The sequence below is a fragment of the Panulirus ornatus genome, chromosome 23 (genome assembly GCF_036320965.1).
Source record: "Panulirus ornatus isolate Po-2019 chromosome 23, ASM3632096v1, whole genome shotgun sequence".
NCBI classification, from domain to species: domain Eukaryota; kingdom Metazoa; phylum Arthropoda; class Malacostraca; order Decapoda; family Palinuridae; genus Panulirus; species Panulirus ornatus.
The window spans coordinates 20,519,029-20,546,528 of NC_092246.1; the positions used below are offsets into that span (position 1 = coordinate 20,519,029).

Sequence of the window (27,500 nt, forward strand, 5' to 3'; positions counted from 1 at the left end):
CAGTCCTACCACGTACTGGACACCCCTACCACGTGCTGGCCCATCCTGGCCAGCACGTGGTCCCTGTTTGGGACCGGGGGACCGAGTGGTCCGCGTTTGGAATGATGCCAGTCATTGTAAATGTCATTTATTCATGATGTTTACTTCTCCCACCCACGCGTGTTTACAATGTTTACACGGCCATTCCTCTGGTCTCGCGACGTGACGATATTTGACATGTTTGGATCTTCCCGTTTGTTTATTGTCATCGTATTTATTTATCAGGACATAAAGATGTTCATTTTTCCAGTAGAGATCTTTTCTGATCACATATTTTGTTTACATCCCCGAACATGGGGGTCTGAGGCCCCACCCCACCTCACCTCGCCTGCAGCTGTCTGCATGCTTGCTTGCATGCTTGTCTGCCTGCTTGCTTGTCTGCTTGCTTTCTTGTCTGCCTCCTTGCTTGTCTGCTTGCTTGCTTGCTTGTCTGCTTGCTTGCTTGTGTGCCTCCTTGCTTGTCTGCTTGCTTGCTTGTCTGCCTCCTTGCTTGTCTGCTTGCTTGTTTGTCTGCCTCCTTGCTTGTCTGCCTGCTTGCTTGCCTCCTTGCTTGTCTGCTTGCTTGCTTACTATGCAGGCAGCGTTGGAAGGCGCAAGCATTCTTCAGGAAGGGAGGGAGGGAAATGTTCGTCTCGACTTTGAGAAGGAAATTGGGGTAATAAAGTTCACATCTGGGCTAGCCTTGGGGGGGGGGGGGGACCGACAACAACAACAACAACAACAACAACAACAACAACAGGAGCAGCAGGTCTCCTCTGTGTACCTGTCTTTGTCGCAGTTTGATAATTGAATTATCTTCGCAGTAGGTCGTGTGTGCGATTATTGAATGACCATCTTCTCAATAGATCCACTGTTTGATTATTGAGTCGTCTTCTGAGTATATATCCTCTATGTCATTATTGATCTATCGTCTCAATAGATCCACTGTTTAATTAATGAATTATCTCCAGTGGATCCATCGTATAATTACTGAATAATCTTCTCAATAGATTTTGAAGTTTAATTATTGAATTATCTTCTTAATAGATCCACAGTTTAATTATTGAATTATCTTCTCAATAGACTCAGGCAGGGATGAAGGAGTAAAGGCTCTCTGTATTTTGTATATAAAAATTAATTTGAAGTTTATAAGAAAGTTTATAATTTCGCTTCAGATATTTCTTTCTCTCTTTTTTTTTCCCACCCCCGATCTCTCCCTTCCCCCCCCCCCCCACAACCTCGCTTGAGGTCCAGAGACCACGCCAGAGGTTTTCTCTTCCCCTGACGAGGTCATGTCAAAGGTCATGAGGTGGGGGGGAAAGGGTTAAGGGGTCAGATGTGTTACTACGACCCCTTGGAGATATCAGTGTTTCCTTGTGGGATCTTTCCTTGCCCTGGTTCTGGTGGTGACCTGGGGGAAGGCCCTTGCCTCTGGTGGTGACCTGGGGGAAGACCCTGCCTCTGGTGGTGACCTGGGGGAAGACCCTGCCTCTGGCGGTGACCTGGGGGAAGACCCTGGTTCTGGTAGTGACCTGGGGGAAGACCCTGGTTCTGGTGGTGACCTGGGGGAAGACCCTGGTTCTGGTGGTGACCTGGGGGAAGACCCTGCCTCTGGTGTTGACCTGGGGGAAGACCCTGCCTCTGGTGTTGACCTGGGGGAAGACCCTGCCTCTGGTGGTGACCTGGGGAAGACCCTAGTTCTGGTGTTGACCTGGGGGAAGACCCTGCCTCTGGTGGTGACCTGGGGGAAGGAGTTGTGCCCAGACGTAAGGTTGTCATGGGTCGTAGTGAGTAAGGCAGAGGTCACCAGGTCAAAGGTCAAGGTCGCTGGTGTAGGTCGTGTGGGGGTGTGTTGCACGTCTGGCGTGTGTGGCAGACTGGGTGAGGAATTTGAGTGATGAAGACATAACGCTTGAGGACTGATAACTTAACATGTGAGTACTGATAACTTAACATGTGAGTACTGATAACTTAACATGTGAGTACTGATAACTTAACATGTGAGTACTGATAACTTAACACGTGAGTACTGATAACTTAACATGTGAGTACTGATAACTTAACATGTGAGTACTGATAACTTAACACGTGAGTACTGATAACTTAACACGTGAGTACTGATAACTTAACATGTGAGTACTGATAACTTAACATGTGAGTACTGATAACTTAACATGTGAGTACTGATAACTTAACATGTGAGTACTGATAACTTAACATGTGAGTACTGATAACTTAACATGTGAGTACTGATAACTTAACACGTGAGTACTGATAACTTAACATGTGAGTACTGATAACTTAACATGTGAGTACTGATAACTTAACATGTGAGTACTGATAACTTAACATGTGAGTACTGATAACTTAACATGTGAGTACTGATAACTTAACATGTGAGTACTGATAACTTAACATGTGAGTACTGATAACTTAACATGTGAGTACTGATAACTTAACATGTGAGTACTGATAACTTAACATGTGAGTACTGATAACTTAACATGTGAGTACTGATAACTTAACATGTGAGTACTGATAACTTAACACGTGAGTACTGATAACTTAACATGTGAGTACTGATAACTTAACACGTGAGTACTGATAACTTAACATGTGAGTACTGATAACTTAACATGTGAGTACTGATAACTTAACATGTGAGTACTGATAACTTAACATGTGAGTACTGATAACTTAACATGTGAGTACTGATAACTTAACATGTGAGTACTGATAACTTAACATGTGAGTACTGATAACTTAACATGTGAGTACTGATAACTTAACATGTGAGTACTGATAACTTAACATGTGAGTACTGATAACTTAACACGTGAGTACTGATAACTTAACATGTGAGTACTGATAACTTAACACGTGAGTACTGATAACTTAACATGTGAGTACTGATAACTTAACATGTGAGTACTGATAACTTAACATGTGAGTACTGATAACTTAACATGTGAGTACTGATAACTTAACATGTGAGTACTGATAACTTAACATGTGAGTACTGATAACTTAACATGTGAGTACTGATAACTTAACATGTGAGTACTGATAACTTAACATGTGAGTACTGATAACTTAACATGGGAGTACTGATAACTTAACATGTGAGTACTGATAACTTAACATGTGAGTACTGATAACTTAACACGTGAGTACTGATAACTTAACATGTGAGTACTGATAACTTAACATGTGAGTACTGATAACTTAACATGTGAGTACTGATAACAACACTTGCGTACCGTAGCTTAAGCCCTCAGGTAACCGTAATTGATCAGTCAGTGAACTCTGTGATTGTGAAGGGCCTGACCTTTGACCCAGCAAGGTGGCTGGCTCATAGATCTGGCACTGAGAGGTTGACTGGCACTGTGCCACTCTTGTAGCTTGGTAATTAGACAGGTTTTCTTTATGTGTGTGTGTGTGTGTCTGTATGTGTGGTGTGTGTGTGTGTGTGTCTGCATGTGTGGTGTGTATGTGTGTGTGTGTGTGTGTGTGGTGTGTGTGTGTGTGTGTGTGTGTGTGTGTGTATGTATGTATGTGTGTGTGTGTATGTGTGTGTGTGTGTGTGTGTGTCAGTAGCTCAGCGGAGCTGGTCTTTGTTCAAGTTGTTTGTTCGGGTTTGTATTTCGTGTGTGTGTGGGGGGTGGGGGGGTCCTCCCTGGGGAGCCCCGTGCACCGTAATTAGTGGCTTTCTATCGGCGTCTTTGGGCACCCAGAGGAGGAGGGGGGGGAAGGGGGGTGGATCCCAGACTGACTGTCTCTCTCTCTCTCTCTCTCTCTCTCTCTCTCTCTCTCTCTCTCTCTCTCTCTCTCTCTCTCTCTCTCTCTCTCTCTAAGATGCTCTAGTGGTGTGACGGGGGTGGGGGAGGAGGGGGTGGAGGTGGGATGGGGGGGGATAGTCAGGTCATTGGCTAGTTTAAAAACACGACGACATTTAAAATCTAAAAATCGTTTTCTTTTTTTTTTTCCACGTATGAAACATCACGTTTTCTATCATATTTTTGTTGTTTTTTTAAACTATTGACCTGTGACATTTTAAGACTCACAAGTATTTATCAAACACTGCGATATGCTGTCTTTCAAGATATGGTCATTTAGAAAATATAACTGCTGTTATTATGCTGCGTTTAAAGAACAGATATTTAAAACCGGTGCCTTTGAAAAAAAACTACAGTGCTATGTATAAACCCACAGTGCTATGTATAAACCCACAGTGCTATGTATAAACCCACAGTGCTATTTTTAAAATGTTACCCAGAAAAAGAAAGTACAGTACCGTCTTTAAAACCGTTACCTTTAAAAAAAAAAAACGCACTTTGCCATTTTTTTTTTACTATGCCATCTTTAAAATACTACCGTGCTAAGTTTAAACCACACATCTATATATGTAAGACATCTTTGAAATAATTGTACTATATCGTCAAGATACAGGATATAAAAGAAAACGTCCGCGGATTTTTTTTCAAATGTTTCCATATTAAATGCCTTGTTTTGGCGGGGGGCAAATAAACGCCATATTTGAAACGTGTATTTTCGGCTATAAACGACATTGACAATTTTAAATCAGTTGCATCAGTTACCTTCAACTCTAAACCAGATAGACGTTTTAAAAAGTGATATATTTAAACGCCTTTGATATGATCGAACTCTGCCGGACGTAATCCAAACTTACATTATAAAACTGGCTCAGCTCTCAACCACACACACATTTTTTTTAATTGTCAACTTTTTTTTTAAGACTTTAAATCACGCTGGTCGTTTAAAGACATTGTAAAGGCTACCATGTTAAAAACGCTGCCATCTGTGGAACACTGTGACATCTGTGGAACACTGTGTCCTCTGTGGAACAGTGTGTCATCTGTGGAACAGTGTGTCATCTGTGGAACAGTGTGACATCTGTGGAACAGTGTGTCATCTGTGGAACAGTGTGTCATCTGTGGAAGTGTGTCATCTGTGGAACAGTGTGTCATCTGTGGAACAGTGTGTCATCTGTGGAACAGTGTGACATCTGTGGAACAGTGTGTCATCTGTGGAACAGTGTGTCATCTGTGGAACAGTGTGACATCTGTGGAACAGTGTGACATCTGTGGAACAGTGTGTCATCTGTGGAACAGTGTGTCATCTGTGGAACACTGTGTCATCTGTGGAACAGTGTGTCATCTGTGGAAGTGTGACTTATGTGGAACAGAGCACATTTACCTCTTCTTCCACCTTCTCCTCCTCCTCCACCTCCTCCTCCTCCACCACCACCACCTCCTCCTCCTCCTCCTCCTCCTCCTCCTCCTCCTCCTCCTCCTCCACCTCCTCCTCCTCCTCCTCCTCCTCCTCCTCCTCCACCACCACCTCCTCCTCCTCCTCCTCCTCCTCCTCCTCCTCCTCCTCCTCCTCCACCACCACCACCACCACCACCACCACCACCTCCTCCTCCTCCTCCTCATGGGCCATGTTTAGACCCTCCCCCTCCCTCCCCTCCCCTCCCACCCAACCATCCATCATTCAGACCTTCGCCCCGTTGTTCAGCTCCCCACACTTCCGGTGGGGCGTGTAATCAATAATCTCCCCCTCACTCGTAGGGGTTTACCTCCCCTCCCCTCCTTCACCCCTCCAGGGGTTTACACCCCCCTCCCCTCCTCCCCCCCTCCAGGGGTTTCATTCCCCTCCCCTCCTTCCCCCCTCCAGGGGTTTACACCCCCCTCCCCCTACCCTCCCCCCTACCCCGTGGGGTTTAACAGTGAGTCGGCTGTGCCGCCCCTTCCCCCTTCGTCAACAACTCGACCATCCAGTCACATGTTTACTGGTCTCTCTTGAATGGGGGGAAACCCCAACCCCCCCCCTCCCCCCTCACCTCTTCTTTGCCCTCTCCATCCCTCCCTTGCTCTCGAGGTTCCCCTCTCCCCCTCCCTCACTCCCTCTCCCCTTCCCCATCCCCCACCATACCATTAGTCGTGTGTCCGCCCCCCCCCCCGCCCCCCACCCCGTCTCTCTGGTTGTGACCTTATGTGACAGGTCGAGCGTAACTGTCAGTTGTCCCCCCCTTCCCCTCTCCCCCCACTCTCCCCCAAGTCAACCGTACTTACACATATTGAGGTGGGGGTTGTAGTGTGGGGGTGGGGGTGGAAAGCCTTACTCCAGCAGGTCCTGGTGTCGCCCCGGGGAGAGGCACAGATCGTGTGGCACAGTGTGTGGGGGGTGTGGCCAGGGAGATGCACAGATCGTGTGGCACAGTGTGGGGGGGTGTGGCCAGGGAGAGGCACAGATCGTGTGGCACAGTGTGGGGGGGTGTGGCCAGCCAACCACAGAGTCCCCTCCTCCTCCTCAGGGACCGTCGCTGGATTTGTCCTCGTACGCACACAGGTGGGGGGGGAGAAGACACAGGTGGGGGGGAGAAGACACAGGTGGGGGGGAGAAGACACAGGTGGGGGGGAGAAGACACAGGTGGGGGGAAAAGACACAGGTGGGGGGAGAAGACACAGGTGGGGGGGAAAAGACACAGGTGGGGTGGGGAGAAGACACAGGTGGGGGGGGAGAAGACACAGGTGGGGGGAGAAGACACAGGTGGGGGGAGAAGACACAGGTGGGGGGGAGAAGACACAGGTGGGGGGGAGGAGAAGACACAGGTGGGGGGAGGAGAAAACACAGGTGGGGGGGAGGAGAAGACACAGGTGGGGGGGAGAAGACACAGGTGGGGGGGAGAAGACACAGGTGGGGGGAGAAGACACAGGTGGGGGGAGAAGACACAGGTGGGGGAGAAGACACAGGTGGGGGGGGAGAAGACACAGGTGGGGGGAGAAGACACAGGTGGGGGGGGGGGAGAAGACACAGGGGGAAAAGAAATGGTTTTTTTTTCTTGTATGGTAGAGAAGATGACCTCATAGTATAAGCTTTGGTGACTGGCTGAGGCCTTCTGTAAGGTCTTCCCCCTTCCTTCCTCCCCCCATTCCTTCCTCCCATTCCTCAAGGTCCTCCCATCCCTCAACCTTGACCTGACCTGACCTGACCTCGAGCCAATGTAATTACAATGTCATTATTTTTTTTCTCTTTATCTGGTGTTTTAGTGTATGCATGAGTTAATGTAGGTAATTAGTCAAGCATTTTTTCCCCTCTGGTTTGATGTCGTATTAGAAAAAGAGAAAAAAAAAAGTTTAATGTGAAGCATTTTTTTTCACTTGAAGTGGGTTGATTACGTCGTGAAGGTTTTCTGTGTGTCTTGTTGACGTGGTTGGGTAGTTAGCCCGGATATTACGGTTCTCTTGTATCAAGAACTTGACGTGGTTAAGGTAAGTTAGCTTTGAAGCACTTGACGTGGTTGAGGTAATTGCCATTGGCGCGGTTCTGCGTGTCGGTAACTTGACGTGGAGCTCTGATTAGCGAAGTTGCTGTTTACCATGTCAATAAATTGTGGTGGTTAGTTGACCTAGGGTCTCTCCCCCCCTAGTCAAGAACTTGAAGGAGGATGGCGGCCGGTGTTCGCCACATCAACAAATTGAAGTGGTGGTTTAGCCAGTACTAATTTGTCCTCTCTCTCTCTCTCTCTCTCTCTCTCTCTCTCTCTCTCTCTCTCTCTCTCTCTCTCTCTCTCTCTCTCACACACACACACACACACACACACACACACACACAGCAAGAACTTGACTTAGTCTGTTTGAGAGGTGGTTAGGTTTCATTTGAGGGTGGTTTATATGCATTTGATGGCCTTAATGGATGTAATTATCCCCCCTTTCGGCTTCCCCCGCTGTGTCATTTCTGTGTCACTTGAATTCCGTACTAAAATTCCGACGTCGCCTCCATCAAGTGCCCCGTCAAGTGCCCCGTCAAAGCCACAATTTACGTGGATCTGTTTTCGGGGTAATGCGAATCGTCCGCGCCCAATGACTGCCATATTTACCGTTGGTATATTTATAATTTTATTTTATTCAAGCGTCTTTATGTCTGCCCCGGTGGAGCCTTTATGATCTTTGACGTGGGAGAAGGTGTGATATATACCATCAGTTACAGTAGTGTAGGGTTATTATATCGCATATTATATAGCGGTTGTAATTAGATATCTTGAGGGTGCTGGCACGCCCGTCGTGACGTCGCGGTCACGTGACCTCCCGAGGCGGCGGCCATGTTGGATGCCTCCCTCCCGGCGCCAAATTCAACCGCAAAACGTTCGCCGCAATTCCGGCCTTCAAGAAAATAAGAAAATTGGAGTAACCATTTGCGGAGGGTGAATTTATTTCCGGCTAGTTGTTGTCTCCCTCCCTCAGCCCCCCCTCACCCCCCCATGAAGCAGTTTACTCTTCTCCAACAGTTTTGTTGGCGTTTGTGGATGTGGCGGGGTTTTTTTCTTTTTTTTTTTTTTTTTTTTTAATTACGGTCCCTCGGACATGTTTATCAAACAACTGCTCCGTTTTGCTGTTCCGGGAGGCGTGGGCAGCCAGTCCGTGTGTGATGCCCGCCAGGAAGGAGAGAGAGAGAGAGAGAGAGAGAGAGAGAGAGAGAGAGAGAGAGAGAGAGAGAGAGAGAGAGAGAGAGAGAGAGAGAGAGAGAGAGAGAGAGAGAGAGAGAGAGGGTTGACTACAGCATTGCACAAAGGATTCCCATTTTCCTCTGTTAGACGTAACCCTTTGAGCACGCGGGCACGACCCTTGTGGTGTCATGGCGCGGCTTTTGACCGACAGGTCGTACCGTCGTGCTCAAGGGTCGTACCGCCGTGCTCAAGGGTCGTACCGTCGTGGACATGGGTCGTACCGTCGTGCTCAAGGGTCGTACCGCCGTGCTCAAGGGTCGTACCGTCGTGGACATGGGTCGTACCGTCGTGCTCAAGGGTCGTACCGCCGTGCTCAAGGGTCGTACCGTCGTGCTCAAGGGTCGTACCGTCGTGCTCAAGGGTCGTACCGCCGTGCTCAAGGGTCGTACCGTCGTGCTCAAGGGTCGTACCGTCGTGCTCAAGGGTCGTACCGTCGTGCTCAAGGGTCGTACCGTCGTGCTCAAGGGTCGTACCGTCGTGCACATGGGTCGTACCGTCGTGCACATGGGTCGTACCGTCGTGGACATGGGTCGTACCGTCGTGCTCAAGGGTCGTACCGGGGTACTAAGATAACAAATTGATAGCTGTAAAGGTAACAGCTAATTGCTAAGATAACTGCCAGTTAAGCTAACTTCCAAGATAACAGCTAACTTCCAAGATAACCGCTAACTTCCAAGATAACCGCTAACTTCCAAGATAACAGCTAACGTCCAAGATAACCGTTAACTTCCAAGATAACAGCTAACTTCCAAGATAACAGCTAACTTCCAAGATAACCGCTAACTTCCAGGATAACCGCTAACTTCCAAGATAACCGCTAACTTCCAGGATAACCGCTAACTTCCAAGATAACCGCTAACTTCCAAGATAACCGCTAACTTCCAAGATAACAGCTAACTTCCAAGATAACCGTTAACTTCCAAGATAACCGCTAACTTCCCAGATAACCACTAACTTCCTAGATAACCGCTAACAGCAAATTTTCAAGATAGCTGCTAACTACAAGGATGAGCCGCTAACTGGTCAGATAAGCGCTAACTGCTAAGATGAGAGCCACACCTGCTAGGATAAGCAGTCCACAGTGTGACCTAAGTCTTGTCCCAGCAGGGAGCCGCTATCCTCCCCTCTCCCCAGTTACTGGGGGAGGATAGCGGGGGGTTGAAGGGTGTGTGTGGGGGGTAGGGAGAGCACGTACTGTATGTAATTACTCTTAATGGTGTTGATTAGGAGGGCTAATGACCACAGAAAAGGCCTCCATTGTGGGTAGTGAAATGATGGCGGCGAATACCGCAGGCTGTGTGAGTCCACCCGTTTACTGTTGTGATCGCTGACCCCGATTGTGAGATGCGGACGAAGACTCACGATATATATATATATATATATATATATATATATATATATATATATATATATATATATATACACACACACACACACACACACACACACACACACACACATTAATATACATAAACGCCCATACACGCGCATATGCATACATATACATAACAGGGACACATATATATACATACATATTCACAGACATATACGTATAAACACATGTACATATTTATACTTGCCTTCATCCATTCCTGGCGCTACCCCGTCTCACAGAAAACAGCTTCGCTACCTCTCGATTCAGCCATGTAGCGCCAGGAAAACAGACCAGAAATAAAAAAAGGCCACATTCCTTCACACTCAGTCTCTAGCTGTCGTGTGTTATATATATATATATATATATATATATATATATATATATATATATATGAGATGGCCGTTAACAAATAGAGAAGATTACCAGAAAATCATGCTTAAGTAAATATAAAAATCATATTCCAAGACTGTGTTGAGCAGGGTAATTAACCGTAGGATGAACGACCACTGCAAAGTAATATGGCGAGTGTCGAATACTCGCCAATATTTTCTTTCCCGCGCCAAATTTGCTGAAAAATGACAGTAGGTTTGTATTTGGCTGGAGTTTTAGTAGAGTACTTAACTGAGCCAGCTGGGGCGAGGCAGCTTCTGCCAATTTATGTGAGGAAGTTGGTAAAAATAATCTCCTCTGGCTGAAGTTTATAATTTTGCGAGGAAGAAGAAGAAGAAAAAAAATATATGCGAAATATAAATGATGAGACTGGCAGCCCGCCGCGCTGCTGCCTGACGTATAATGATTACTATTTTCTCCTGACGTATATTTGATGCTCATTTATTCGCCGTCAGAAAAGTATAGATATTTTGTCGTCGGTGGAGTAAAGTTTAAATAATTATAATATATTATGCAAAGTAGAATTTAATGTTAACTAGAGAGAAAGTGAGCAACGTTTATTTCAGCTGACTTCAGGTGTTGTTGCAGAACTCGTACTGTATCACTATGGTTAACGAAATTGCAGACGGAAATGTTTCTATTTAAACATTTTGTACTAGAACGTTCTCAATGCTAATATGCCAAATTGCCCCGGACGGTTAGTGGAAAACTTTAGTGAATACATTCGTTGTATTACAGCTGTTTTCTACAAGTGCAGAAATGTAATCTGCGTTTACGTTTTTTTTTTTTTTATAAATTTCATTTATAAGTGCACGGAGGAAATGAAGGCCGCGGGATTCGAGACGGGAATGTCCTTACGACCCTCCAAGTTGGTACGTTACTGCCGGTGGAATTAAGATAAGAACCCGGGGCGCCACATCATCTCGAATTATCGGAAACCCATTCGTGTTAATCGAGAAACGTGCAAGGTCCCCATACACTAGGTTAGGTAAAGCTTGATCATATATATATATATATATATATATATATATATATATATATATATATATATATATATATATATATGTATATATATATATATATATATATATATTCCTATGAGTCCACGGGGAAAATGAAACACGATAAGTTCCCAAGTGCACTTTCGTGTAATAATCACATCAGGGGAGACACAAAGAGAGAAATAGAAGTCAGTTGATATACATCGAAGAGACGTGTATATATGTGGTTTCAGAAGTGGTAGAGGATGTGTGGATCAGGTGTTTGCTTTGAAGAATGTATGTGAGAAATACTTAGAAAAGCAAATGGATTTGTATGTAGCATTTATGGATCTGGAGAAGGCATATGATAGAGTTGATAGAGATGCTCTGTGGAAGGTATTAAGAATATATGGTGTGGGAGGAAAGTTGTTAGAAGCAGTGAAAAGTTTTTATCGAGGATGTAAGGCATGTGTACGTGTAGGAAGAGAGGAAAGTGATTGGTTCTCAGTGAATGTAGGTTTGCGGCAGGGGTGTGTGATGTCTCCATGGTTGTTTAATTTCTTTATGGATGGGGTTGTTAGGGAGGTGAATGCAAGAGTTTTGGAAAGAGGGGCAAGTATGAAGTCTGTTGGGGATGAGAGAGCTTGGGAAGTGAGTCAGTTGTTGTTCGCTGATGATACAGCGCTGGTGGCTGATTCATGTGAGAAACTGCAGAAGCTGGTGACTGAGTTTGGTAAAGTGTGTGGAGAAGAAAGTTAAGAGTAAATGTGAATAAGAGCAAGGTTATTAGGTACAGTAGGGTTGAGGGTCAATTCAATTGGGAGGTGAGTTTGAATGGAGAAAAACTGGAGGAAGTGAAGTGTTTTAGATATCTGGGAATGGATCTGTCAGCGGATGGAACCATGGAAGCGGAAGTGGATCATAGGGTGGGGGAGGGGGCGAAAATTCTGGGAGCCTTGAAGAATGTGTAGAAGTCGAGAACATTATCTCGGAAAGCAAAAATGGGCATGTTTGAAGTAATAGTGGTTCCAACAATGTTGTATGGTTGCGATTCGTGGACTATGGATAGAGTTGTGCGCAGGAGGATGGATGTGCTGGAAATGAGATGTTTGAGGACAATGTGTGGTGTGAGATGGTTTGATCGAGTAAGTAACGTAAGGGTAAGAGAGATGTGTGGAAATAAAAAGAGCGTGGTTGAGAGAGCAGAAGATTGGGTTTTGAAATGGGTTAGTCACATGGAAAGAATGAGTGAGGAAAGATTGACCAAGAGGATATATGTGTCGGAGGTGGAGGGAACGAGGAGAAGAGGGAGACCAAATTGGAGGTGGAAAGATGGAGTGAAAAAGATTTTGTGTGATCGGGGCCTGAACATGCAGGAGGGTGAAAGGAGGGCAAAGAATAGAGTGAATTGGAGCGATGTGGTATACCGGGGTTGACGTGCTGTCAGTGGATTGAATCAAGGCATGTGTATGGGGGTGGGTTGGGCCATTTCTTTCGTCTGTTTCCTTGCGCTACCTCGCAAACGCGGGAGACAGCGACAAAAAAAAAAAATATATATATATATATATATATATATATATATATATATATATATATATATATATATATATATATATATTCCGTCAATTCGTCGTTATATCCTTCGTTGTAGCTGATCGTTGTTTGAAAGTTTTTTTTTTTTCATATCAGAAACAAGTTAGCGGAAGGTGGCAGAAGTGGACCTTCTTACAGGCCAAAATAAAACTCATAACAAAGACAAATTCTTGCGTAACCCTACGCGTTCTTACGCCAGCCGTAACGCTCGTGACGCATGCATATATTTATTTTTTTTATTTTGCTTTGTCGCTGTCTCCCGCGTTTGCGAGGTAGCGCAAGGAAACAGACGAAAGAAATGGCCCAACCCATCCCCATACACATGTATATACATACACGTCCACACACGCAAATACACATACCTATACATCTCAATGTACACATATATATACACACACAGACACATACATATATACCCATGCACACAATTCACACTGTCTGCCTTTATTCATTTCCATCGCCACCTCGCCGCACATGGAATACCATCCCCCTCCCCCCTCATGTGTGCGAGGTAGCGCTAGGAAAAGACAACAAAGGCCCCATTCGTTCACACTCAGTCTCTAGTTGTCATGAAATAATGCCCCAAACCACAGCTCCCTTTCCACATCCAGGCCCCACACAACTTTCCATGGTTTACCACAGACGCTTCACATGCCCTGATTCAATCCACTGACAGCACGTCAACCCCGGTATACCACATCGATCCAATTCACTCTATTCCTTGCCCGCCTTTCACCCTCCTGCATGTTCAGGCCCCGATCACTCAAAATCTTTTTCACTCCATCTTTCCACCTCCAATTTGGTCTCCCACTTCTCCTCGTTCCCTCCACCTCCGACATATATATATAATTTTCCGGTCGTATTGAAGCTGTGGTGATTCGCGACTGCCACCCTGTTGTGTTTCTTGGCTTGATTAGGTTAGGTTAGGTTAGGTTAGGTTAGGTTAGGTCAGGTTAGGTTAGGTTAGGTTAGGTCAGGTCAGGTCAGGTTAGGTTAGGTTAGGTCAGGTCAGGTCAGGTTAGGTTAGGTCAGGTCAGGTCAGGTTAGGTCAGGTCAGGTCAGGTTAGGTTAGGTCAGGTTAGGTTAGGTCAGGTTAGGTTAGGTTAGGTTAGGTTAGGTTAGGTCAGGTTAGGTTAGGTCAGGTTAGGTTAGGTTAGGTCAGGTCAGGTTAGGTCAGGTTAGGTTAGGTCAGGTTAGGTTAGGTCAGGTCAGGTCAGGTTAGGTTAGGTTAGGTCAGGTTAGGTCAGGTCAGGTTAGGTCAGGTTAGGTTAGGTTAGGTCAGGTTAGGTTAGATTAGGTTTGGTCAGGTTAGGTTAGGTCAGGTTAGGTTAGGTCAGGTTAGGTTAGGTCAGGTTAGGTTAGGTTAGGTTTAGGTAGGTCAGGTTAGGGTCAGGTTAGGTCAGGTTAGGTCAGGTCAGGTTAGGTTAGGTTAGGTTAGGTCAGGTTAGGTAGGTTAGGTCAGGTTAGGTCAGGTTAGGTTAGGTCTAGGTTAGGTTAGGTCAGGTTAGGTTAGGTTAGGTCAGGTTAGGTTAGGTTAGGTCAGGTTAGGTCAGGTCAGGTCAGGTTAGGTTAGGTCAGGTTAGGTTAGGTGTAGGTTAGGTTAGGTCAGGTTAGGTTAGGTTAGGTCAGGTTAGGTCAGGTTAGGTTAGGTTAGGTCAGGTTAGGTTAGGTCAGGTTAGGTCAGTTAGGTTAGGTTAGGTTAGGTTAGGTCAGGTTAGGTTAGGTCAGGTCAGGTCAGGTTAGGTTAGGTTAGGTCAGGTTAGGTTAGGTCAGGTTAGGTCAGGTTAGGTTAGGTCAGGTTAGGTTAGGTTAGGTCAGGTTAGGTCAGGTTAGGTTAGGTTAGGTCAGGTTAGGTTAGGTCAGGTTAGGTCAGGTCAGGTTAGGTTAGGTCAGGTTAGGTTAGGTCAGGTTAGGTAGGTTAGGTTAGGTCAGGTTAGGTTAGGTTAGGTTAGGTTAGGTCAGGTTAGGTTAGGTTAGGTCAGGTCAGGTTAGGTTAGGTTAGGTTAGGTTAGGTTAGGTCAGGTTAGGTTAGGTCAGGTTAGGTTAGGTCAGGTTAGGTTAGGTTAGGTTAGGTCAGGTCAGGTTAGGTTAGGTTAGGTCAGGTTAGGTTAGGTCAGGTTAGGTTAGGTTAGGTTAGGTTAGGTTAGGTCAGGTTAGGTTAGGTCAGGTCAGGTTAGGTTAGGTCAGGTTAGGTTAGGTTAGGTTAGGTTAGGTCAGGTCAGGTTAGGTTAAGTCAGGTTAGGTTAGGTCAGGTCAGGTTAGGTTAGGTTAGGTTAGGTCAGGTTAGGTTAGGTTAGGTTAGGTTAGGTTAGGTTAGGTTAGGTTAGGTCAGGTCAGGTCAGGTTAGGTTAGGTCAGGTTAGGTTAGGTTAGGTTAGGTTAGGTCAGGTTAGGTTAGGTTAGGTAGGTTAGGTTAGGTTAGGTTAGGTTAGGTTAGGTCAGGTTAGGTTAGGTTAGGTTAGGTTAGGTTAGGTCAGGTTAGGTTAGGTCAGGTTAGGTTAGGTCAGGTTAGGTTAGGTCAGGTTAGGTTAGGTTAGGTTAGGTTAGGTCAGGTTAGGTTAGGTCAGGTTAGGTTAGGTCAGGTTAGGTCAGGTCAGGTTAGGTTAGGTTAGGTCAGGTTAGGTTAGGTTAGGTTAGGTTAGGTCAGGTTAGGTTAGGTTAGGTTAGGTTAGGTCAGGTTAGGTCAGGTTAGGTTAGGTTAGGTCAGGTTAGGTTAGGTCAGGTTAGGTTAGGTTAGGTTAGGTTAGGTCAGTTCAGGTTAGGTTAGGTTAGGTTAGGTCAGGTCAGGTTAGGTTAGGTTAGGTTAGGTCAGGTTAGGTTAGGTCTTAACCTTATGTAACACATCCCAGCCAAGCGTAGAAAAATGTGGGGGGGGGGGGTGTTAACTATCCAAGCGATTCGATGACTTAATGATCGTGTGATGTATTGTTATATATACCTTAGCGAACCAGTGATGGTTCGATGATTACCGTACAACGAAATGCCACAGTAATCACCGATTTGTATAATCAGACACACCACACTGGCTTCCCACGAGTCATTATGGCTCATTAATCAACCGAGATGGTAATTATTGCATGTATTATTAGCGGGTCGTTGGTTTTCATACACTGGATCGGACACAGAGGCACAGAATGAAAACTGGTGCACAAACATGTAGCGTAAAAGAACGATTTATTGTCATGGCTGTATAGAAAATGGCGAGTTGGGGGGGGGGTATGGGGGTGTTGTGGGGGGAAAAGAGCGTTGTACTACAGGGAAAGTAAAGTCGAGAATCCTAATGATGTCGGCAGAAACTTCGAAAAAAAAAAAACAGCCGCCATGTTGGCTTTACGAAGAAGAAGATGTGAATGGTATTCATATATTAACGCAAACACCTCTATCTATCTCTCTTCCTTCAATTGTAGTGGCGACTTTTAGGAAAAGTTGTGTTCAGATGGAGGAACATTGAATCGCTTTAAAGTGGAAGAGAGAAAGAAAGAGAGAGAGAGAGAGAAAAGAAAATGGTAAGGAAATGTAATACTGTGTTGCAGAGAAACATTGTTTTCTGGCCCGATGAGACGCCATGAAATTCTATCCACTGGCGGGGCAGACGTGGCAGCACAAACACGCTTTGTCTTAATGCAAGAGCCATTGTACTCGTCTTTATTATCACGGATATATTCATCCGCTTACGGGGAATAAAGTATTTTCTCCCACATGGTCGAGAGACAACGCGCCAGTAATGTAAACAAAGGCCCGCTGCTGGTGTGTCCCCGCTGAGGCTGCGTGACGTCACAGCCCGCCACGGTGATGCTGCGCGTTGATTGGCTGGCCGGGCCCGGGCGCCACCTGCTGCAGCCCGCCACTTGCCGCAGCCGCCGACCCCCCCTTGCCGCAGCCCGACAAACAGCCGCAGCTCGATACTGGGCCGCCACAGCTGACTTCTGCCGCAGCCCGACAAACAAGAACCGCAGCTTGGTGCTTGCCGCAGCCCGACGAACAGCAACCGCAGTTCGATGCTTGCCGCAGACGACACCTAACGCAGCTTGGCGGAGAGGAGCCGCAGCTCGAGATTAGCCGCAGCCCACCGCTGCCGCAGCCCGACAGATGGCTAGAGGCCGCGACCAGTGCCGAGTGTTAGCGATACCACCTCCTGTGGCACAACACGAGCAGCGTCCACTCTTCCGCCTCTGCCATGGGATCCAGTGGCCAGCGTAGTAAATAATTTATTAAGTTATGAATTAAAGTAAGATCATAATTCATGATTTTGTGGTCCGGTCATAGATGGAATGATTAAAACTCCTGTGTGTATCATCATCTCTTACTCCTTCGCTGTTTTATCCATCGGAAATTTTTTAAAAGGACATTTTAAACTAATTATTATTAGTGGTAGTATTAATGTTGTTATGTGAAGTAGATTCTCGCGTATGCATTTAACTCAGAAATGTCCTGATTAATGTCATTTTAACATTTTTGTTTGGTGATAGTGTTGATGAAAACACATTGTAGTCACACACACACACACACACATATATATATATATATATATATATATATATATATATATATATATATATATATATATATATATATATATTTTTTTTTTTTTTTTTTTTTTTATACTTTGTCGCTGTCTCCCGCGTTTGCGAGGTAGCGCAAGGAAACAGACGAAAGAAATGGCCCAACCCCCCCCCCCCATACACATGTACATACACACGTCCACACACGCAAATATACATACCTACACAGCCTTCCATGGTTTACCCCAGACGCTTCACATGCCTTGCTTCAATCCACTGACAGCACGTCAACCCCTGTATACCACATGACTCCAATTCACTCTATTTCTTGCCCTCCTTTCACCCTCCTGCATGTTCAGGCCCCGATCACACAAAATCCTTTTCACTCCATCTTTCCACCTCCAATTTGGTCTCCCTCTTCTCCTCGTTCCCTCCACCTCCGACACATATATCCTCTTGGTCAATCTCTCCTCACTCATTCTCTCCATGTGCCCAAACCATTTCAAAACACCCTCTTCTGCTCTCTCAACCACGCTCTTTTTATTTCCACACATCTCTCTTACCCTTACGTTACTTACTCGATCAAACCACCTCACACCACACATTGTCCTCAAACATCTCATTTCCAGCACATCCATCCTCCTGCGCACATCTCTATCCATAGCCCACGCCTCGCAACCATACAACATTGTTGGAACCACTATTCCCTCAAACATACCCATTTTTGCTTTCCGAGATAATGTTCTCGACTTCCACACATTTTTCAAGGCTCCCAAAATTTTCGCCCCCTCCCCCACCCTATGATCCACTTCCGCTTCCATGGTTCCATCCGCTGACAGATCCACTCCCAGATATCTAAAACACTTCACTTCCTCCAGTTTTTCTCCATTCAAACTCACCTCCCAATTGACTTGACCCTCACCCCTACTGTACCTAATAACCTTGCTCTTATTCACATTTACTCTCAACTTTCTTCTTCCACACACTTTACCAAACTCAGTCACCAGCTTCTGCAGTTTCTCACATGAATCAGCCACCAGCGCTGTATCATCAGCGAACAACAACTGACTCACTTCCCAAGCTCTCTCATCCCCAACAGACTTCATACTTGCCCCTCTTTCCAGGACTCTTGCATTTACCTCCCTTACAACCCCATCCATAAACAAATTAAACAACCATGGAGACATCACACACCCCTGCCGCAAACCTACATTCACTGAGAACCAATCACTTTCCTCTCTTCCTACACGTACACATGCCTTACATCCTCGATAAAAACTTTTCACTGCTTCTAACAACTTGCCTCCCACACCATATATTCTTAATACCTTCCACAGAGCATCTCTATCAACTCTATCATATGCCTTCTCCAGATCCATAAATGCTACATACAAATCCATTTGCTTTTCTAAGTATTTCTCACATACATTCTTCAAAGCAAACACCTGGTCCACACATCCTCTATCACTTCTGAAAACCGCACTGCTCCTCCCCAATCTGATGCTCTGTACATGCCTTCACCCTCTCAATCAATACCCTCCCCATATAATTTACCAGGAATACTCAACAACTTATACCTCTGTAATTTGAGCACTCATTCTTATCCCCTTTTTGCCTTTGTACAATGGGCACTACGCGTGCGTAGTGCCATATATATATTATATAATAGTAATATATATATATAAAACACTGCGAATGAATGCTCACTTTATCCAGTATTGAGAATGATTGTGTTGTTGGTCTCCCTCCTGTATTATGTAAGTCTCAAAGTGAGACACAGTGGAGGTTCGTTTCGTTGTGCCGCGTTCGCCCAGGAGAGAAATGGTCGTGTAAACCTGACACAGGGAAGGGAGGAAACTTCTTGTATTTACCATTGAATGCAAGTTGCAAGTTTGCCCCCTCCCCACGTATCCTGCGGTGTTGCTCTTGTTAAGCTGAGCTGGAATGCCTCCTCTGTTGGTAGGTTATGGCCGGAAGGATCTCGATGTTGTAATGCTTGAAAGTATTTTTTTTTATCCATTATACCAGAAGATTACGTAACAGGGACTTCCTTGTGACATCTCGGTAATCTTTTAAACTTCCGTGTGGCTGGGTTTAGGTACCCCAGGCTGGGCCTGTGCATAAATTTCAATCCGATCCTGTCCGTACCGTACGCGGGATAGACTGAATTGGAACGATGGGCTATACCGGGGTCGACGTGCTGTCCCGTGGGCTGAACCAGGGCATGCGAAGCGTCTGGGGTAAACCATAGAAAGTCTGTGGGGCCTGGAATGTGGAAGGGAGCTGTGGTTTCAGTACATTGCACATGACAGGTAGAGAAAGGATGCCAGGGAATGCGGCCTTTTATTTTTTTCGTCCTTTCCTGGCGCTACCTAATTGACGCGTGAAATGACGATCTAGTATGGGGGAATATATATAATATATTATATATATATAAATATATATAATATAATAATAATATATATATCCCTGGGGTAGGGGGAGAAAGAATACTTCCCACGTATTCCCTGCGTGTCGTAGAAGGCGACTACAAGGGAAGGGGGCGGGGGCTGGAAATCCTCCGTTATTTTTTTTTTTTTTTCCAAAGAAGGAACAGAGAAGGGGCCATGAGGATATTCCCTCAAAGGCCCAGTCCTCTGTTCTTAACGCTACCTCGCCTAACGCGGGAAATGGCGAATAGTATGAAAGAAAATATAATATATATATATATATATATATATATAAATATATATATTATATATACTATATATATATATATATATTTTTGCTTTGCTTTGTCGCTGTCTCCCGCGTTTGCGAGGTAGCGCAAGGAAACTACGAAAGAAATTGCCCAACCCACCCCCATGCACATGTATATACATACACGTCCACACACGCAAATATCATACCTATACATTTCAATGTACACATATATTTACACACACAGACCATCCCCTTAAAACCCATGCACCCCAATTCACATGCCCTCCCCTTTATTTTTTTTCCCATCCCCCCAACCCCCGCCCCCCACATAAAATACCATCCCCCCCCCCCCCCTTCATGGGGCCCGAGGTAGGGGTTTGGAAAAAAACCCCCCAAAGGCCCCTTTCCCCGTTCCCCACCGCCCTCTAGTTTGTCAGAAAATAATCCCCCAAAACCCACCCCTCCCTTTCCCAAAATCCGGGCCCCCCCCCCAACCAACTTTCCAGGGTTTCCCCCCAAGACCCCTTTAAACATCCCCCCTGTTTTCAATCCACTGAAGCACGTAAACCCCCGGGGGTTAACCCCCTCGACCCCAAATTTTCACTCTATTCCTTGCCCCCCTTTTTTCACCCCCCTGCATTTTCCCAGGCCCCCGTAAACTCAAAATGTTTGTCACTCCATTTTTTCCCCCTTTCCAATTTGGCTCCCATTTTTCCTCCTCGTTCCCCCCAATTTCCACAATAATTTTTTAAAAATTTTTCCGGCCCCGTATTGAACCCCCCCCCCCCTGTGGTGATTCGCGCACGGGCCCCCCTGTTGTTTTTCCCCTTGGCTTGATTGGGTTAGGTTAGGTTTGGTTGGGGTTGGGTTAGGTCGGGTTAGGTTGGTTGGGTTAGGTCAGGTCGGGTCAGGTTAGGTTATTAGGCCCCGGCCCAGGCGGGTTTTAGGTTGGGCCCGGGTCGGGGCCCGGCCCCCTGGGTCAGGTGGGGTCAGGTTAGGTTGGTCAGGGGGGGTTAGGCAGGTTAGGTTAGGTTATTTTGGGTTTTTAAGGTCAGGTTAGGTTAGGTCGGGTTTTAGGTTAGGTTGGGTCAGGTCGGGGTTGAGGTCAGGTTTAAGGTTAGGTCGGGGTTGGGTTTAAGCCAGGTAAAGGTAGGTTTGGTTATTTGGGGTCAGGTTGGGGTTAGGTCGGGTTAGGCAGGTTAGGTTGGTTAGGTCGGGTTAAAGGTTTTAATTTAGGTTTTGGTCAGGTTGGGTTTGGGGTCGGGTTATTTTTAAAGGTGGGGGTTTGGTTAGGCCCCGGGTTTAAAGGTTACTTTTGATTGGGCCCGGTTTAAAGGTTTTAGGTCCGGGTTAGGTTAGGTTAGGTCAGGTTTGGTTGGGGTTCCAGGCTGGGCCCCCAGGGTAGGTTTTAGGTTGGGGAAAGGTGGGGTTTGGGGTTTCAGGTGAGTTAGGTTGGGTCGGGTTAGGTTAGGTTGGGTTTTCAGGTTGGTTAGGTTTAAGGTTAGGTTTGGTTAGGTCGGGTTTTGGGGTTAGGTCAGGTCGGGTTTGGGTTTAGGTCAGGTTAGGTTATTTTTGGGTTTCAGGTTAGGTTGGGTTTAGGCCGGTTAGGTTTAGGCCCGGGCCCAGGTTGGGGCGGGTTTAAATTTGGAAAAGGTCAGGTCGGTTGGGTTAAAGGTCGGGTTTAGGTTAGGTTGGGCAGTTATTTAGGTTCCGGTTAGGTTAGGTTAGGTTAGGCCGGGTTTTAGGTCAGGCGGCCCCGGGGGTCCGGGTTAAAGGTTAGGTCAGGTCAGGTTAGGTTAGGCCCAGGCCCCCGGGGGTTAAAGGTTAGGGCAGGCCCGGGTTTGGGATTTTTTTTAGGTTAGGTTAGGTCAGGTTGGGTTTAAAGGTTTTTGGGTTTAGGTCAGGTTAGGTTAGGTTAGGTCAGGTCAGGTTAGGTTAGGTTAGGTTGGCCCAGGTTAGGTCGGGGTTTTGGTTAAGGTTTTAGGTTCGGTTTGGTCAGGCCCGGCCCGGCCCCGGTTGGGTCGGTTTAGGTTAGGTTGGGTCGGGTTTAGGCCCGGGTTTTTGGTCGGGTTTTTAGGTTGGTTGGGTTTGGGTCGGGTTTCAGGTTAGGTTTTAGGTCAGTTAGGTTGGGGTTAGTTTGGGGGTTGGGCCCAGGTTAGGTTAGGGGGTGGGGGTTTGGGTTTTGGTCGGGTTTAGGCCCCCCCCCCCCCCCCAAAAACACCCTTGGGTCAGGTCGGGTTTGGGTTTAGGTAGGTTGGGTTTTATCGGGTTTAAAGGGTTGGTCGGGTTTCCGGTTAGGGGTTAGGTTTGGGTTTTAGGCCCAGGTTGGGTTAGGCCCCGGGTTTAAAGGTTTGGTTAGGTCGGGGTCAGGTTATTTTAGGTTGGGTTAGGTTGGGGTTTTGGTCAGGGTTAGGTTAGGTCGGTTAGGTTGGGTTTCAGGTTGGGTTTTGGGTTAGGTTGGTCAGGTCAGGTTAGGTTAGGTTTAGGTCGGGTTAGGTTAGGTTCCGGTTGGGTTAGGGGGTTGGGTTAGGTTGGTTGGGTTTCCGGGTTTAAAGGTCAGGTGGTAGGCCCCGGTCAGGCCCGGGGCCCGGGTTTTAAGGTTAGGTTTGGGGCAGGTTAGGTCAGGTCAGGTTAAGGTTAAGTCGGGGTTTGGGTTAGGTCAGGTCAGGGTTTAGGTTGGGTTTAGGTCAGGTTGGGTTTTGGTTTCGGGTTTAGGTTGTTAGGGGGTCAGGTCAGGTTGGTCAGGGTCAGGTCAGGTTGGGTCGGGCCCCAGGTTGGGTTGGGTTAGGTTAGGTTGGGTTTCAGGTTAGGTTAGGTTTAGGTGGGGAAAGGTTAGGTTAGGTTATTTTAGGTTTAGGTTCAGGTTGGGGGTTTAGGTTAGGTTATTTTAGGTTGGGTCAGGTTAGGTTTGGCCCCGGGTTAAGGGTTGGTTTGGGTTTTGGTCGGTTATTTTGGGTTTTCTTTGGGTTTTGGGGCCCGGTTAGGTTAGGCCCCAGGTTGGGTTAAGGTTAGGTTTTATTTGGGTTTTGGGTCCAGGGTTAGGTGGGTTGGGGTTAGGCCCCCCAGGTCCGGTTTGGGTAGGTCGGGCCCCCGGGGTTAGGTTAGGTTGGTTTAAAAGGCCCCCGGTCGGTTTGGAAGGTTTCCCGGTTGGGCCGGTTTTGGTTGGATGGTCGGTTAGGGTTGGGGTTTGGTCAGGTTTCGGTTGGGTTTAAAGGTCGTTTGGTTAGGTTAGGCCGGTTTTGGGTTGGGGTTGGGTTTAGGTCTTAACCTTATGTAACCCACCCCCACCCCAAGCGGCAAAACCCTGTGGGGGGGGGGGGGGGTTTAATTTCCCCCAAAAGCCCCTTCGATGATTTTAAGGGATCGTGTGATGTATTTTTTATCTATCCCCTTAGCGAACCAGTGGGTTCGATGACCCCCGTACAACAAAAACCCCCACAGTAATCACCGATTTGTATAATCACCCCCACCACACGGCTTCCCACGGGTTTTTTAGGGTTCTTTAAAATAAACCCGAGGGGAATTTATGCATGTATTTTTTGGGGGTGGGTTGGTTTCCCATACACTGGATCGGCCCACAGGGGCACAAATGAAAACTGGGGGGCACAAACATGTAGCTTTTAAAAAGAACGTTTTAAATTGTCATGGGCTGTAAAGAAAAAGGCGAGTTTGGGGGGGGGTATGGGGGTGTTGTGGGGGGAAAAGAGCGTTGTACAACAGGGAAAGAAAGTCGAGAAATCCTAATTGAGTCGGGCAGAAACTATCGAAAAAAAAAACAGCCGCCATGTTGGCTTTACGAAGACGATGTAATGGTATTCATATATTAACGCAAACACCTCTATCCTATCTCTCTTACCTTCAATTGTAGTGGCGACTGTTCGGAAAAGTTGTGGTTCAGATGGAGGCACATTGAATCGCTTAAAAGTGGAAGAGAGAAAGAAAGAGAGAGAGAGAAAAAAGAAAATGGTAAGGAAATGTCATATACTGTGTTGCAGAGAAACATTGTTTTCTGGCCCCATGAGACCATGAAATTCTATCCCAACTGACCCGGGGCAGACGTGGCAGCACAAAACCCTTTGTCTTAATGCAAGAGCCATTGAACCGTCTTTATTATCACGGATTTATTCATCCCGCTACGGGAATAAAGTATTTTCTCCCACATGGTCGAGAGACAACGCGCCAGTAATGTAACAAAAGGCCCGGGCCCCCCCCTGCTGTGTTGTCCCCGCTGAGGCTGCGTGACGTCACAACCCGCCACGGTGATGCTGCGCGTGATGGCTGGCCGGGCCCGGGCGCCACCTGCTGCAGCCCGCCACTTGCCGCAGCCGCCGACCCCCCCCTGCCGCAGCCCGACAAACAGCCGCAGCTCGATACTGTGCCGCCACAGCTGACTTCTGCCGCAGCCCGACAAACAAGAACCGCAGCTCGAGTTGCTTGCCGCAGCCCGACGAACAGCAACCGCAGCTCGATGCTTGCCGCAACTACACCTCAACGCAGCTTGACGGAAAGCCGCCGCAAGCTCGAGATTAGCCGCACCCCCGCTGCCGCAGCCCGAAAGATGGCTTGAGGCCGCGAAAACCATGCCGAAGTGTTAGCGATAAACCTAACCTCCTTGGCACCACACGAAGCGCCGTCCACTCTCCTTCCGCCTCTGCCATAGGGATCCATGGCCAGTGAGTAAAATAATTTATCAAAGTTATGCATTAAAGTAAGATCACAATTCCTGATTTTGTGTTCCGTCATAGAGTAATGATTAAAACTCCTGTGGTGTATCATCATCTCCATTACTCCTTTTGCTGTTTTAATCCATCGAAAAATATTAAAAGGACATTTTTAAACTATTATTATTAGTGGTAGTATAATGTTGTATGTGAAGTAGATTCTCGGGTATCATTTAACTCAGAAATGTCCGGATTAATGTCATTTTAAAAAACATTTTTTGTTTGGTGATAGTGTTGAATAGAAAACACATTGAAGTCATATATAAACTTAAATATAAATATATATATATATATATATATATATATATTATATAAAAATATATATATAAAACACTGTAATGAATGCTCACTTTATCTAGTATGAGACTGATTTGTTGTTGGTCTCCCTCTGAATATGTAAGTCCTCAAAGTTGACCACAGTGGAGGTTCGTTTCGTTGTCCGCGTTCGCCCAGGAGAGAAATGGTCGTGTAAACCTGACACAAGGGAAGGGAGGAAACTTCTTGTATTTACCATTGAATGCAAGTTGCAAGTTTGCCCCCTCCCCACGTATCCTGCGGTGTTGCTCTTGTTAAGCTGAGCTGGAATGCCTCCTCTGTTGGTAGGTTATGGCCGGAAGGATCTCGATGTTGTAATGCTTGAAAGTATTTTTTTTTTATCCATTATACCAGAAGATTTACGTAACAGGGACTTCCTTGTGTCATCTCGGTATCTTTTAAACTTCCGTGTGGCTGGGTGAGGTACCCCAGGCTGGGCCCTGTGCATAGTTCGAATCCGATCCTGTCCGTACCGTACGCGGGATAGACTGAATTGGAACGATGGGCTATACCGGGGTCGACGTGCTGTCAGTGGGCTGAACCAGGGCATGCGAAGCGTCTGGGGTAAACCATAGAAAGGTCTGTGGGGCCTGGATGTGGATAGGGAGCTGTGGTTTCAGTACATTGCACATGACAGGTAGAGAATGGATGCCAGGGAATGCGGCCTTTTATTTTTTTCGTCCTTTCCTGGCGCTACCTAATTGACGCGTGAAATGACGATCTAGTATGGGGGAATATATATATATATATATATATATATATATATATATATATATATATATATATCCCTGGGGTAGGGGAGAAAGAATACTTCCCACGTATTCCCTGCGTGTCGTAGAAGGCGACTACAAGGGAAGGGAGCGGGGGCTGGAAATCCTCCGTTTTTTTTTTTTTTTCCAAAGAAGGAACAGAGAAGGGGGCCAGATGAGGATATTCCCTCAAAGGCCTAGTCCTCTGTTCTTAACGCTACCTCGCTAACGCGGGAAATGGCGAATAGTATGAAAGAAAATATATATATATATATATATATATATATATATATATATATATATATATATATATATATATATATATATATATATATTTGCTTTGCTTTGTCGCTGTCTCCCGCGTTTGCGAGGTAGCGCAAGGAAACTGACGAAAGAAATTGCCCAACCCACCCCCATGCACATGTATATACATACACGTCCACACACGCAAATATACATACCTATACATCTCAATGTACACATATATATACACACACAGACACATACATATATACCTATGCACACAATTCACACTGCCTTTATTCATTCCCATCGCCACCTCGCCACACATGGAATACCATCCCCCTCCCCGCTCATGTGTGCGAGGTAGCGCTAGGAAAAGACAACAAAGGCCCCATTCGTTCACACTCAGTCTCTACCTGTCATGCAATAATGCCCGAAACCACAGCTCCCTTTCCACATCCAGGCCCCACACAACTTTCCATGGTTTACCCCAGACGCTTCACATGCCCTGATTCAATCCACTAACAGCACGTCAACCCCGGTATACCACATCGATCCAATTCACTTTATTCCTTGCCCTCCTTTCACCTTCCTGCATGTTCAGGCCCCGATCACTCAAAATCTTTTTCACTCCATCTTTCCACCTCCAATTTGGTCTCCCACTTCTCCTCGTTCCCTCCACCTCCGACACATATATCCTCTTGGTCAATCTTTCCTCACTCATTCTCTCCATGTGCCCAAACCATTTCAAAACACCCTCTTCTGCTCTCTCAACCACGCTCTTTTTATTTCCACACATCTCTCTTACCCTTACGTTACTTACTCGATCAAACCACCTCACACCACACTTTGTCTTCAAACATCTCATTTCCAGCACATCCATCCTCCTGTAAGGTTTGTATTTTTATAGGATTCTTATTTGCTCATTCTTGAAAGAATCCTAAAGTGTTTTCGTATATTTTCAACAACAGGTTCCCCAGTGATGTTGGCCCAGCAGCGCATTTGTTTACAGGAATGATGCTTTGATTATGCACATTGTTCGGATTATCCAATTCCACCGCACGTGTGATCATTTCCTGGTGTTGTCATTAAAGACAAATGGGGGGGAAATGAACGGCGCTTCCCCATGGTGGTGGGAGACGAGGACCCGCTTAACCCACAGATGTGGTGAGTGTAATGGCGGTCGCTTGGGCTGTTCGCGCGCGCAAACGGTGTCATCAGCTGTTGTTTCTGGCGGGAAAACGTAACTGCCATTGCGGGCGGTAATCCCAAGTGAAACTACGTTAATTCCCTCCTTGTATACATCCCGTCGATGTGGATATCAGGGGCGTAATTTGTAGATAATTTTGTATTTTGTAATATTGTATAGTTAGTGGTTTTTGTATTATTGTATAGATACTATT

The 27,500-nt window shown here is 46.2% G+C and overlaps 1 protein-coding gene across 5 annotated transcripts in view; it reads left to right on the forward strand.

The window, feature by feature from the left end:
- The window catches only part of LOC139756874 (inter alpha-trypsin inhibitor, heavy chain 4-like), a 457,935-nt gene that overhangs the window by 321,421 nt on the left and 109,014 nt on the right, over window positions 1-27,500 (forward strand). The gene's annotated exons all lie outside the window — the stretch shown is intronic.